Source organism: Rutidosis leptorrhynchoides, chromosome 1 (genome assembly GCF_046630445.1).
Source record: "Rutidosis leptorrhynchoides isolate AG116_Rl617_1_P2 chromosome 1, CSIRO_AGI_Rlap_v1, whole genome shotgun sequence".
NCBI classification, from domain to species: Eukaryota; Viridiplantae; Streptophyta; class Magnoliopsida; order Asterales; family Asteraceae; genus Rutidosis; species Rutidosis leptorrhynchoides.
In genome coordinates this window covers 622,181,513-622,194,431 of record NC_092333.1, presented here as the reverse complement: position 1 = coordinate 622,194,431, position 12,919 = coordinate 622,181,513, and positions in this window count along the sequence as shown.

Here is a 12,919-nt window from a genome sequence, read left to right as displayed (position 1 = left end):
CTGAATGGTTCCCCTACTGGAATGTCTCTAAACCATTCAGTGAGCACGTTTTTCCCCTATTACCCTTCTAATTCTCATTTTCTTTTCCTATCTCTATCTCTTCTCTCATCTTCAACATATATCCCAGATCTTCTTTCATTCGAGGTGAGTCAAATTGGTCATGTCTCGATTGTATTGCACTAAATACTCATGTTTAATTCATGCGATTTGTTGGAAAAACAAATGTTTTCAATCGATTATGGTTGTCGTCTCCGACCTACTTCCGGCGAACGGTACCTTCAATTCTCTGGCATCTCCTCCCGGCGGCTGTACATCGCTTCACAAACTTGCCGCCTGCTGCCCTAGCTGCCTTTTCTCCAGTGTACTTCTCGATTTTGGTTTGGAAACCGATTTCGGTTCGGATAAAAATCATCAGGAGTTAGGCATTTCTCTACGAGATTAAAATTATTTGTATTCTAGCAATCGAAGAGTATTGTATTGAATATACGAACTTTTTTTATTGTATTAATTAAAATCGTGAGTTGAAACTGTTTTTAATGATGGGAATTAAATTGAAGATAGATAGATTGACATTTTGATTGCCAGCTGTTTTCTACCAGAAGATTGACAAGAGGTTTGTTATAGAAAAAACTTTGGTATAATCGTATATGAGTTGTAATCATTTGCATTCATAAATTTGCTTGAAAACAAAGGGACCAATGAGAACGCGACATGTGGTGCGAAAATCACATGTGATTAGAAGAAAAAAAAAATTTTGAAAATTTTTTTTTTTTGAAAATTTTTTTTTTTGAAAATTTTTTTTTTTCTAATTTTTTTTTCAAATTTTTTTTCGAAATTTTTTTTCTTCAAATTTTTTTAAAAAAAAAATCATATGTGATTATGCATGTCAATCACATGTGATTGTAAACCCAATCACATGTGATTATGCATGACAAATCCAATCACATGTGATTGTACAATTCAATCACATGTGATTGTGCAGGTAAATCACATGTTATTGTAAAAAAAAAAATTTAAAAATTTTTTTTTTTTAAAATTTTGAAAAAAAATTAAAATTTTTTTTTCAAAAAAAAAATTTGAATTTTTTTTTTCCAATCACATGTGATTTTCGCGACACATGTCGCGCTCTCATTGGTCCCTTGAATCTCAAGTTAATTTATGGACTCAAATGAATATTACTCAATCGTATATACTCCTAATTGTTTATAAAGTGACAAAAGTCTAAAGGGGTAATTGTTTATAGTGTTTATGAATATTAAAATTATATCAAAATAATCTCAAGGTTAAAATTGTAATTTTAACTCATTCAGAGGGTTGATTCGGGACTCTTATCAAGCAATGGATTTTCATTCAGAATCATATTGATTCAGAGCTTCTGAACCATTCAGGACTCTGAACCATTCAGTGCTAAATCATTCAGTTTTATCAAACGCACCCTAAATCAATTAATTCAAGATGCAATGTTTTTTTTTGTTACATAGCACCGATTTGTAAACCCACATTTTGCATTTTATCGTTCCTCGTCACGCCTTGATTTGAGGAATAAGTTTGATTTTGTAAATTAAAAGCATAAATCATGTTTGACTTTCTACAATATAAGAGCTAATGTAGAGTTTAAGTTTTGGTGGCTAAGTTTGGATTTTTTTTAGAATACACGTATTAAAGCTATTACTTTCCAATTGATTGGAATACTTGGCTCATCTCAATCCCGACTTTTATTTGTATCAATCGTAGTTTCGTTGTGTTCTCTCGGGTTGCATCCTTTGCATCCCTTGTGTAATTTTTGGTGCTAGGATTCTTGTTTGTTTTTGTTCGTGCGTTGCGGGGCAAGTTCTTCTTTGCTTGGTGCCATCTTGTTTGTAATTCTTCGAGTTTTTATATATATAATTTGATTTTCAAAAAAAACTTTCCAATTGTCATTACAATATCATTGTTTAAGGGATCACAAAACTTTTTGTTTTTTTTTTTTTTTTTTTGAAAGGCAAATTCACAACACTCATTAACACGAATATTTACAATCATTGTATATGTCCCAGGTGGGACTTGAACCCTCAACATCTTGGTTAGAGGGCAACCACGATACCGCTGGACCAAAGGCCCTTTGGTGAACACAGAACTTTATATATAATTATATAAATAAATGAATGTAGTGTTTTCATGTTTAGTGAATCTTTTTTTTTTTTTTTTTTTTTTTTTTTTTTTTTTTGAATAGCTTTTAATTATAAAAAACTAGCAAGAAGCTAGAGGAACATTACAAAGAAGATAACGGGTTTTGCAACCAACAATTCCAATTAAGATTGACTTTCTTATAACGAACCGAAAGCCAATCAAAAGAGGATAGAACAATCGAATCAATAATGTGACATTTTCTAAGCTTTGAAGGTTCAAAAATGGTACCATTTCTATACCGCCAGATAGTCCACAAGGTAGCATAGCATATTGCTTCAGTGACTATAATTCTCTTTGGGTCCTGGTTAGAAGACATTAACCATTGCCATAGGTCTTCAAAATTTTGCCAACGAGGAAGGTTAAGATCGATCCATGAAGCTATGTAGCTCCAAACTTGGGAAGCAATAGTACACTTGAAAAAAATATGATGGATGTCTTCCACTTGAACATGACAGGAAGAACATAATAAAGAGTGAACTTCGTTACCTTTATCAATGAGGTTGCATTTATCTGGCAACCTGTTACGACGCAGCCGCCAAAGGAAAAAGTTGATTTTCTGAGGGACAACCTTGCACCAGTGCGTAGGCCATGGTCCCATAGTGTCTTGGTCAATAAGAATACGGAAAGAGCTCGTTGAGAAGGACCCGTCCGGTTGAAGCGAGCAAACCCATTTGTCATTGTCTGGCGATAATGAAACAGAATCAAGAATATTCAGCAAATCACCAAATTGTTGAGATTCACAGCCTGATCTAATTGGCCTTCTCCACTCCCATTTCCAGCCCCCATTCAGACGTTTATCATCAACCTTGCAGTGCTTATTGGGATCAAGAGCAAAGACACGGGGGAATCTAATACAAAGCGGATAGCCAACAAGCCAATTGTCGAGCCAAAAAAAAGTGTCTTTTCCGTTTCCTATTTTAATAGAGATCATATTGATAATAGATGGGGTATTTTCGTGTAGTTTTGCATTGGCTCTATTTATTTGCGCCCAGTAGCCATTAGATGTTCGCTTCACCAGAGGAAACAAACCATCCGATTGCTCACCATGGATAGCTTTTACCACCGAGACCCAAAGCCATTTTCTACCAGAAACATACCTCCACCTCCATTTATAGAGGAGAGCTTTATTTTGACTCTCAAAGCTGACCACTCCCAGACCACCTTTATCTTTGTGTTTCAAAATATCATCCCATTTGACCCAGTGAATTTTCCGATCTTCTTTTGAACCTCCCCATAAGAAGTTAGACCGAAGGGATTCAAGGTGTTTTAGAACACCTATTGGAGCTTTAAAGATGGACAAAAAATAAGTCCCAAGCGCACCCAAAACCGATTTAATCAAAGTTAGTCTACCCCCGTGGGAGAGGAGACTTACTTTCCAATTGGCAAGCTTCTTTCCCACCTTATCGAAAATAGGCTTCCAGTTACTAATTAGTCTCATATTGGCCCCAATAGGAATACCTAGATATGTAAAAGGAAGATTCGCAGGGTTACATCCAATCACGTTTGCAACCCTCAAAGTTTCTGGGTAAGGCACACCGATCCCAATAATATTGGACTTATGAATATTAATTTTAAGACCCGAAACCATGTAGAAACAACCCAATATAGTGATAAGATTCTGGATATTCGATTCACTCCACTCCCCTATAAGAAGGGCATCATCCGCAAATAAGCAGTGGGAAACGTTGACAAAGCAATCGTTCGAACCAACAGTGATGCCCGTAAACAATTTATGATCTACAGCATCAAGGATGGCAGCATGCAGGCCTTCCATGCAAATAATAAATAAGAAGGGAGATAGCGGATCACCTTGACGAAGCCCACGCCCGATTTTAAATTCTTCCGATGGGCTACCATTCACTAGAACCGAGGCAAAAGAGGAGTTAAGACAACCTTTGATCCAATGAATCCATCTATAGCCGAATCCAAGATGTGTCATCATCGAAATCAAAAAGTCCCAACTAATTGAGTCAAATGCTTTTTCGAAGTCCACTTTAAACAACATGGCTTTTTTCTTTTTATGTTTGCACCAATCGATCATTTCATTAATTATCAAGGGACCGTCAAGAATTTGGCGTCCCTTAATAAAAGCGGACTGCTCGCAGCTAATAATCCCGTCAATCACTTTAGACAGTCGATTGGCAAGAATCTTGGCTAGGATTTTGTAATGAATTCCGATGAGACTAATAGGCCTGTAATCTTTAACGAACAAAGGGTTATCAGATTTCGGGATCAAAGTAAAGAAGGAAGAGTTACAACCTTTAGGGATAAAACCCGAGGAGTGGAAATTCATGACGAAGGCAATGACTTCTTTTTTTATCAGCTCCCAAAAATGTTTCATAAATCGAAAGGAGAACCCGTCAGGACCAGGGGATTTATCATCGCCACAATCCCAAACAGCTTCTTTTATCTCAGATTCCGTGAAGGGCTGCTCAATTTCAGAAGCTAAGGCAGAAGAGATGGGTTGAAGGTGCTTACTCGGGCTAATAATCTTAACAACTCTCTGATAATTGAATTTTTCCTTGAAAAAGTTTAAAAAAATAGACTTTACTTGATCCGGACAAGTGGTCCACAGCCCGTTCGAGTTCACACCTGATACTGCCAGTTTCTTCCTCTGTCGATTCATTGAGTTGTGGAAAAAAGAAGAATTCTCGTCGCCAAAAGTATTCCATAGCTTCCTGTTTTTTTGAGCAACATTCAAGTTATCTCTTTTATCAAAAGACTCAATGTCTTTTAGCACACATGTACGCCTCTGAGAGAGTGCAACACAATCACCTCCTGTAACTAATTCTTCATCGATCATATCAAGGGAGATCAGAAGATTTCGTTTTGCCTCATTACACGTTTTAGAATGTTCTTTGTACCAAGCTTTAAGTTTAAGTTTTACAAACTTAAGCTTATTCTTGAAGACAATGAAAGGGTTTTTATCACGACATTCTTCGGTGATGGTAGGGTCGAGCCAAGCCTCTTTAACCACTTCCTCAAAACCATCTATCAGAAACCATGATGCGAATAGCTTGAATGGCGTAGGTCCGTAATTTAAGTGATCTTGGTAAAGAAGAATCGGGCAGTGATCCGACCATAAGTTGGGAAGAACCTGACCAACTAAGTCCGGACAAGAGTCAAGATAGCTTGAAGATACAAGGAATCGATCAAGCTTAGCACGATTATCACAACGTTTATTACTCCTCGTGAACGCCCGTCCCCCCATGGGGACATCCACCAACCCTGTCGAAATAATAAAGGAATTAAAGTCATTTGCAATACGGGGGCAAAACAATGAGCCTTGTCTTTCATGTGGGGCTCTGACTGCATTAAAGTCACCAAATAAGATAAAATCACCCTGATTATTATTCATGAATCTTGATAGGAACGACCAAAGCATAGCCTTTTTTCCTCCATCCTGTGGAGCATAAATATTCACAAGAAAACAGCGGTTAGCACACTTGTTTCTGAATCCTTCGACAATTAAAGCATTGTCAAAAGAAATAATTCGAGATTTCTGGAAAACGGAGGGTCCCATATAGTTAAAATGCCTGCGGATCTGCCTCTCGCACTGGAGCACGCCACGTCAAAGGAGTTGTTACCCCAAAAAGACTTTGCAATGAATAAGTTTAGCCGCGTTAGTTTTGTTTCTTGAATGCCTAACACTCCCACTTTATACTCGTTGCAGATGTTTCTAATCCACCTTTGTTTATGACATAAACTCACCCCTCCTCCAATGTTGATGGAAACGATGTTCACCTGAAGACCATTTTATTGTACGGAGTACAATTTAATTGGGTAATCTGATTGTTTTATGACCATTTTATTTCTCTGAGCACCTGAAGACTATGCTTATATACACATAATCCAATATAGTTATTAAATTTTATATTTTCGGATAAGAGAAATGATTAAAAAATGTAAAGAGTAAATCTTCTCAGATTTAAGATGTTAAAAATCTGATATTCTTAAGACACTTCTAAAGGTTAAATCCCTTTTATTTAAAATTATAAAAACTAGAATCGTATTCTTTATCTCACTTTTATCTTTTCTTTTTCCCTTTTTACTATACTTAATTTAAAAGGGGTCAATGGTAAATATAGAAGGAACGAAAATGGAAATATTCACTTATCACACAACCTTTGCTTCTAATCAAAACCTTCGCACTTAAAAAACATAAAGTGATTTATTACACATACTAGTTAAATGATCTGTGGAACCACGAGTTTGTTTAAACGAAACAGTTTAATAATATGTTTTAGGTATTAAGTGAACGTAAATGCTAAAGTCATTTAGTTTAATGACCCGTGGAACCACAGAGTCCGACTAAGAAACTCGTCAGCTGAACATTTCATCAAACACCTAAAATGCATATTAAACAATCCACATCCAATCATAAGAGATAATATTGATTGTCATTTTATTTTAAAAGTGTAAATTAAAATATAAATTTAGAATTAGTTTCCTCCTGCTTAGCTTTTATACCTTCTCGTATTCAATTCAAAATAATACATTAAAATAATTCAAAATTATTTAATTTAATTAATTAATATAATTATCAATAAGATTTAATAATAATAATTAATTAATAAGATTTAATTTTAATTCAAAATTATTTAGATTAATGACATCACCTACAATGCTTAGATTTTTTTCTATTTTTTTTTTTGATTTTTTCTTAATAAAGAAATTAGCCTAATAATGACATCATCATTATAGAATTTTAATATTAACTATAGATAGATAAACTATTATTAACAGACATTCATCAAAGTGAGCGTTTAATTAGAAATAGAGGGTTATACTTAATTGTTATAGAGGTAAATCGTATGATTTATAAAATCATTAAAGATCACATGTCAATTGAGTTTAAAAGTATGAGATGGTGTGTATCTGAATGTTTATATACATTAATACATGTCTCACGTTTACTTAGATGTTACGTGGCTACTAACAAGAACGAAGCTTAGTGAGAGCAGAGAGGGGCTTTGCTTCCCCATCAAAAATGAAATTTGTAGGTTTACGAGTTACGAGCACCTATGCTCTTGAATCAACTAAATCGTAGTTCGTATAAATAACACTGAGTATATGTTGAAAACAGTGACAACTCGAAAATTCAACGAGCCTTTTTCATTCTAGTCATATCTTTTTCATACGGCCTCAAGGTTGGAGATATCACTACTCGGGGAGAACTCGACATAGACTTTTGAAGGAGTTCTTGGCAACTCGGAGATTTCGCGGGGAAGAACTCGAATATTAACTAACGTTGACTTTAAATGTATAAATATAATATATGTAATAAATTTAACTTCTTGAATTATTTCTAATTAGCTTTACATAATTTATTATGTAATATACATTATATACAATACAATATACATTATACATCTATATGGACCAGTCCTTTTTAAGTGATACATATATTGTTTTGGCGAATATATATATATATATATATATATATATATATATATATATATATATATATATATATATATATATATATATATATAAGAGTTCATGCATTAAACGGGTGGGTAAAAAATTGTGCAAAAACATAAATTGTCATTAGATATTAAAACAGTCTTGCAAAACTTCCTTTTAAAGCCCGTGCATTCCACAACTGTTAAATAAAAAAAAATAATTTCATTCTCATAAAATGTAAAATGTCATTATACTACTTACATTATATTTGATATGAGAATATATAGTAAAAAGATAAACAAAATATATAATGAGAGTTCACAAACATTGAAAACTACTAAGTGTATACAAATATTAAAATATAGAACAGTTGTATTTGGTATTGACATTTATCAAATGTGTAATGCAATTAATTAAAAAATCAATTTTTGCTTACTAATGACATTTGTATTGAAAGCATTAGTACTGAATACTAACGCATATATTATCAGCCCGTCTATTGAAACCATTTTAACTCCAGTTGAGAATTAATCGAAAAACACCAAACATGAGCCCGTAAAAAGTTGTTTTAAAACTGACCGATAATAATAAAATTTTAATTATATACATCTCTAATTGTATATATACTTTTAGTACAAACTAATTTCATTTTGTCAGTTATTTTAACTTTAATTGACAAACATGAGCCCGTAAAATTTGATGATTAATATAATATTTTAGTGGTTTAAGTTTAAATATATGTAATGTATGAAGTAGTGATATGTGACAGAATATGATAGTGACGTGTGTCAATTTATGTTATGTTTTGTTAACTTAAATTTATGTTCTATTCTATAACTATATAATAATAATAATAATAATAATAATAATAATAATAATAATAATAATAATAATAATAATAATAATAATAATAATAATCTTTGATGTTCATGGTTGATTGGACAAAAGCAAATAAAAAAACAATTGGATCATATAAGGATAAATTAATTACATTTGAGTCCAATGATCATGAAAAAAAAGTATTCAATAAGATTATTAACAAGTGAATAGTGATTGCAAGCAATATTAACCAATAAGAAATAACTTCTATGTTCAAGTTTTAGTATATTTAAAAAAACAATTGGATCATATAATGATAAATTAATTATATTTGAGTCCAATGATCATGGAAAAAAAGGTATTCAATAAGAATATTATCAAGTGAATAGTGATAACAATGTTAACCAATAATAAACAACAACTATATTCATGTTTTAATAATAATAATAATAATAATAATAATAATAATAATAATAATAATAATAATAATAATAATAATAATCTTTGATGTTCATGGTTGATTGGAACAAAAGCAAATAAAAAACAATTGGATCATATAAGGATAAATTATTATTTTTTAATTACATTTGAGTTCAATGATCATTAAAAAAAAGGTATTTAATAAGATTATTATCAAGTGAATAGTGATTGCAAGGAATATAACCAATATGAAACAACTTCTATGTTCAAGTTTTAGTATATTTAAAAAAACAATTAGATCATATAATTATAATTTAATTATATTTGAGTCCAATGATCATGGAAAAAAAATATTCAATAAGAATATAAGAATATTATCAAGTGAATAGTGATTACAATGTTAACCAATAAGAAATAACTTGTATATTCATGTTTTAGTATATTGGTTAATTAATAATAAAAGTAAAATAAAATAACAAGTATGATTCATGGTGGCTTCACTATTAATATAAGTAGTAATTTGATATATTTGTAAATCATATGATTAAGTAATTATTAATAATATCAAAATCTAGTGATATGTGAGGAGTTTATTCAATCTATAGGTTAGGTTAGGGGTTTAAACTTTGTAGCAGACATATACTTCCTCCGTTTCTAATTTATTGTTCAGTATTTTATTTTGAGATGTTCTAAATTAATTGTTTACTTTTTAAATAGAAAAAAATAAGAAATTTAAGTTCTATTATGTCCTTAATGTTTATGGATAGGATTAACAAAAATAAAATATAAGAGTAAAACTGTAAAGTAAACAGAAAATACAGTACTTTTATGACATTTTTTTTTAAATTATCTGTTTTTTATAGAACGGAAGAAGTATATATTTATCAATAAAGTTATGTTAGGTTGTGTGAGTTTGTCTTTAAAAAATTAACAATTAACAATTAATAATATTAATAAAATATAAAATGTAAATTATTTTTGATACTGCATATGAATGGACATCACGTTTTATTCGCGAACAAATGAACATATATGCTTTAGTAAACCTAGTGTAACTTTCATCACCTAAACAACTGTTTTCTTCATTAATCTAAAAACTAGCACCCCTTGATATTCTATTTAGTTTCATAACTCACTATTAAAACGGTACTTTTTAAGCCTATAGTGAACGGATCAGAAGCGAACTTTTGATACGAGCGAATTCAGAGAACCAAAGTAAAAAAACAAAAGCCGATACGATGAATGACGAACATGAATTCAATTCATCTCAAAGTGTTTTAGATGATTATTCCAACATGAAAGTTGCTTAAAATGTTGCATCTAATGCCCGTCAATCAATTCAAGCTCAAACATCATATAGATTATGAATTTGAATCATAAAGAAATTGTTGACTTTTTTTCCAAAAAAATTTGACTGGAGAATCCGAGCTCGAATCTAATAGTTAGAATCTGAAACTTTGCAGAAAGATTCGCGGGATGAATCCTAACATATCTGCATTTTTAATTTTGGTCATAGACATTATTTTTGTGAGGTGCATCTACCATATGCACCTAATTTAACTATGTCTTCTCCAGTAAGTGCATATGGTAGATGAACTCAATCTGCGTCAGACGAACTTCAATCTGCAACAGATTACCTCAATCTCCAACAGATTGACTTCAATCTGCAACAGATTGAGCTCAATATGTGCTCAGTTTGTGTCATGTGAATTAAAAAAAAAATATTTTTAAAAAAATTTACAGACTGAGGTTCAGTGTGTTTACATACTGCATACTGAGGTTCAGTTTGTGGGTTCTCTCTGGATCATATATATATATATATATATATATATATATATATATATATATATATATATATATATATATATATATATATATATATAAGGGCTAATCAAGGGGAAGCCGTTTTTGGGGGGAATGGGGAAGTAATTTTTTTTTTTATTTTTTTTTCTTCAGTTTTTCTCTTCAATTTTTTTTTCCACAAACATTAAGAATATGTGAAAATATAAATATTTAAAAAGACACTTAATGATAAATGTTATTATTTTGACCAAAAATGCTCGAAAAAAATAAAATTCTTTGATAAATGTTCCTGATAACATTCATCGTAATGCATGTTATTCTTCGAGCACTTTTTTTCATTTTCTGTGAAGTTCTTTTTCAAAATTTAGCCCGATTTAGAATTTAAGGTTTATAGTTTAGTGTTTTAGTGTAGTCTGTAAACCCTAAACCATAAACTCAAAATCGTTCGTGTTAAAAACTCCATATAAACCCTAAATCTAAACCCTAAACCTTAATTTATAAATCTTAATTTCTAAACCCTAAATTCTAACTCCTAACAAAACGCTCGAAGAATAACATGCATCACGATGAATGTTATCAAGAACATTTATCGATGAATGTTATTTCTTCGAGCGTTTTCTGGTCAAAATAATCACATTTATCACAAAATGTCTTTTTTAAATGTTCATATTTTCACGTGATCTTAATGTATGTAAAAAAATTCAAAAAAAAAAGAAAAAAAAATGATTTCCTCCCAAAAAAGTGTGTTTTTCTTGATTAAAACTATATATATATATATATATATATATATATATATATATATATATATATATATGTTGACTTTATATTAATATTAAATATTGATATTTAATATTATAAATATATTTTTATTACTTATCACAATAGGAAAGAAACATGATCCGTACACAATCACGTTTAGTCATACACCAGTAAATGTGCATTAGACAGTTTTGCACATTACAATGATTTAAAGCATAAGTATTGGTGTATGTCTAAAAATTGGTGGGAATTTGCTTTTATTTGTGTGTCAACTTCTCATTATCTTTTTGTTTTCTCAGTATCTGACATACACACACGTACACACACATTTTTATAATATGTCGATCGATATAAGGTCATTGATATCGAGTTATGGACATAAGTGGTTAGAACGTATTGCACAATGAAATGAAATAAATAACGTAGTAGCTGTTTATATATTTATTTATTTATATTTATTATGCAAGGGCTAAAGACTACATTCTTGTGAAAAACTTCATCATGGCAGAACATGAAATCTCCATGAAAATAAGGATGTATTGTCACATTCATATCACATGAAATCCCTTGAATTAATGGACATTTCCATGTGCATTTGTAGCAATAGATGATATAAATCATAAATTATTGGTAACTAAATATGATTAATATTAATATTAATATTAATATTAATATTAATATTAATATTAATATTAATATTAATATTAGTGTTTCTTTATTTAAAAGGAAAATGAGATGTAACAGAGTAACGTTAATGTTGATTAATTATATACGTTTTCTTTGGTGATTCTTTGATAGCGTTTTACAAGAGATAAATAATTGTATTTGGTAACTAATGAATCTTTTAATCTCTTAAACATATAATAATAACTAGTGAAATGACCTGTGGAAACACGGGTTTGTTTAAACGAAACAGTTTAATGATATGTTTTACGTATTAAGTGAATGTAAATGTTAAAGTCATTTAGTTTATTGCCACGTGGAACCACGGATTCCGACTAAGAAACTTGTCGTTGATTTTACAAACATAAAGTTCGCTAAGTTGAGTATTTATATTTATTTTTTTTAATAATAATAATAATAATAATTAATAATAATAAATGCCCTTTAATTTTTTTTAGAAAAATAAAATTACAATTTAGGAGAGATTAATATTTCCTTTTATAAAAGATTTCGTATTATTTTTTAAATTAAAATAATATATAATTATGACATCATCATTATGAAAATTAAGCTTAATGATGACATCATCATTTTAGAGGTTTATTAGACTATATAGATATAGATGATAATAATAATAATAATAATAATAATCTTTGCGTCATGATTAAGTCCACTATATTTACAATTATAATTTGATAAGTTTAACCACAGCTTTAAAGAAATAATTGTAACAACATAGCTTTTATCATTAAATATTTAATGATGAATACTTGAATTCTATAACTTGCCATGTTAGAAAGTCTTTCATTAACACACATAAACATAATAATTTAATATATGATGCATATTATGTGATTACATTCTTCGGTTTAAAAGTGTT